Here is a 3765-nt window from a genome sequence, read left to right as displayed (position 1 = left end):
CTTTGTAAATGATATTATAAATAATTTGTGAAAAAAAGAATAAGATAATGGTGGATAGAAAATTAATAAGTGCATATAGTCAATAATACTCCTTAGATACAATTAGATGTTAAAAAAATGATCTATCTTCATACAATAATATACATAGACATATAAATGTACAAAAACTTGCGACATCTGAATTTTATTTAATCAATATTAAGTCACTTTATTTTAGCGAAGTCTATATTTTTTAAGTCAAGTGGATGACACTTGGAAAATTATTTCTTCGTTATCGCTTCATGATCTTCATTACCTATGTGCCAATTTTCACTATGAACCATTCCATATTCTCTAACGTGTTTTATTTCATCCGAATACAATAATATAGACTTCTAATCTCAATTCAGAATCCTTTTTCTCATATTCTTCAGAAATATAGTGAGGGATCTCAGAAGTAGAAAGAGAAATTGCATGCTCAGTTAATTATCTAAATATTCTCTCCAGCTGTACTTCCAAGTATAATTAATCTCGACTGCAATTACAATTAATATTTACAGTATCAATATAGTACATAAAATGAAAACTAATCTATATAAAAATGAACAAAAATCAGTAACTCTATTTCTTTATGATTCTCGATAGATTCATTGAACAAACCGTTTTCTCAACAATAATAAGTCCTACGATTCTTATTGAAGATCAAACAAAACAATCATCGATGCCATATGTTTTCTCTTCGCAAGAGGAATTAGAGATATTAGCCAAATACTTCATTTGGCAAGGCAAATATGATATGAAAATCATCCTCAAAACAAATATGATCAACGTCAATTATTATTTTTAAAATACAATATAATTAGGACGAAATCTTTATTTTTTCTAATTATTTTTTTTAATTTTCTAAAATTTTAAGGAAAATTTCTTGAAAATAAAGGAAAAATAAAATTAAGGAAAATTTCTTGGGAATAAATATTGTATAAAGAAAAAATCTGTTATATTCAAATAATAGAGTGTTTTCCATAAATTTCTTCGAGTGTAGAATGATATTGATCGCCATTGAAATTAAAATATATGGAATAAAATTATGAGTGGAAATTTTCATCTCAAATCTAAGATGTAAATATTTCTAATAAATACATAATTTCCAAGTAGTCTTTAAACATTTTACTCAAAAATGAAATCGTCCTCTCACGATATTATTTTATTTTGTTATATAATTTAACAAAGAACGAAACCTTGAAAATAATAATAAAAGAAAATTTCTGAAATATAAGAAAACTTTCATCAAATAGTTAACTAAGATTAGATTATAAATTTTATAATTACTTGATAGATTGAGATCAGCAACAATTATAATAAATATATAATTTTTCCAAATTTTTTTCTTAATAATAATTTTTCTTTTATATTTTCATTAATCTGGTTCTCTTATTCTCTAATTAATTTATCATATTCTTTGTCCATCATGTATCTTCGTATCGTAGATATAATTATACCATACCATGTAATATAAGCATACCATATAATATAATTATAGAATGAACTTCTTAAAAATGAATGTTGAGAACCTTATTAGATCAAGAAATTTTTTTTTTTTTGTTCATAATAATTTAAGGAGTTTGAAGAAAGAAAAAAAGAAGAAAAGAAAAAAAAGGATTAATTAGATAACATTATATATCGATCTTAACAATTGCTAGAAACACAAATTTGAATTTGCTTTGGAATTTGGAAAATTAAATTAATTGTAAATTTTTGAATAATAGTATAATTTTTTTTTAAATTATATATACCCAGGCACATCTATTTTTCCATATTTTGTAATATTGATACAAAAAAATTATACTTTTTGAATGATATAATACATCCATTGGAAATATAATTATATTTCAAATTTTGTTATTTTTCCTCTGCTAGAACAAAAAAATTCAAAATTATAATTTGTATAGATTATATGAATAAAATGATAATTATCAAAAACATTAATATTATTTAGAGAAACTTACCGATTTTTTAAATGCTTATTATCTTGTGAAATCTCTTTTATTTGTTATAACTTCAGTTAATTGTTTATAATTTTTTAATGTTTTTTATCGAAATTTTTTCATTCGTGCTTCATTAACATTTCAAAATTGATTTTTATATATCATTTTTATATACAGTTTTTACAAAATTTTTTCAACAATGTTCAATTATGTTTAAAAAATTTTTATTATTAATGTATTAATTTTCTAATCCTAATAATATAATTTTATTATTATAATGTAAATTGAAGCATTGTTTTATTGATATATGAACTTATTGTCAGAAATTCTCACAGCACATTCATTTATGATGAATTTCACATAGTTTTTATTATTAATTTCTCCCATTATAAATTTTACATTTATCTTTTCATAATAACCAATAGCAATTTAAACTATAATAATCGTTTTTAAGATCGTAGTAATAATAATTATTATCTAAAAAAATAATTAAAATCAGGATTCAAATTAAATATTTTTTCGTCAATAAAAATTATTCTTCACTATTATTTTCGAAAATTTCCTGTATTAAAATTTTCTGTAAATTGTATTCGAATATTTTTTACATTAATTTCGACATCTTCAATAATTTATTTACATATCATTGAAGTTTTTTTTAACTTAAATTATACGTTTTTTTCGTTGATGGTCGAAAAAGCAAAACTTTTCTTTTTTTCTATAATTTCTTAGATTTTTGCAAAATTATCTCTTTATTTTTAAGAATTTTAGCAATTCTTGTTATGAAATAATGTTTATAATTTTATAATTTATAATTTATAATTCATAAATTTAACATTTATAATTTTTTTCAGTTTATAATTTAACATTAATAATTTTAATAGATTCATTTATTGTTTTCCACATTCTATTTTATTTAATTTTTTATATAAATTATCCAAATATATCATTGAATGACATAATAAATTATAGCAATTCATTTGTACGTTTATTATGGTTATCGAAGCTCGTAACAACATAATTATATAATCAACATATAATATAATAACTTTTATATTATATAAAGTAATTGAATTTAAAAAATTGTTAACATTATTTTTTTAATATGTATATACAAATATACAATATGTAACAAATATATAATATGTATATACAAATATAATATGTTCACCATTAATAAAAAAAACTGAAATGTTTTATTACAATCCAAAAAAAAAAAAAGAATGTAAAGCTAGTTCTTCTCATAAGTTTAAAAAAGTGATATTTTTGATTTTATTATATACTGAATACTCATCACATTTTATCTTTTGTTTTTCTGAATTATATAGATTCCAAATTTTACAAATGATAAAAGTATTTGAATTTTGATAAAAAATATAACATTGTTTATAAATATTTTGTATAAATATCTGATGATAAAACCGAAACATATAATAAAATTGATATTGGTTTTATAAAAATCAATATCAAAGGTAGAATTTTTTTCAGTCATAAGATTATTTTAGTTCTTTAACTGTTTTTTAGAATTGATATATAATCGTTTAAAATAATTATTTTAGAAAATAATTATTTTGGATTATAAGTTATAATATTTTTATTCTAAAAAAAATATGTTGATGACGATTTTGTCCAATGAAAGTTTAAAGTATAAAGTAGAAAGAAATATTTTGTCTTTATAATTATACAATTATAGGAGTATTTTATATTTTTGAATCTGTTGAAAAAAAATTCTTGCTAAGTTGTTTTTGATTTTAAATTTCAAGATCAATTTTCTTTCATTATTATATTATTCTACTTATCGTAT

The sequence above is a fragment of the Apis dorsata genome, unplaced genomic scaffold (assembly GCF_000469605.1).
Source record: "Apis dorsata unplaced genomic scaffold, Apis dorsata 1.3 scaffold_758, whole genome shotgun sequence".
NCBI lineage: Eukaryota > Metazoa > Arthropoda > Insecta > Hymenoptera > Apidae > Apis > Apis dorsata.
Note: the sequence above shows the minus strand (reverse complement) of the source record.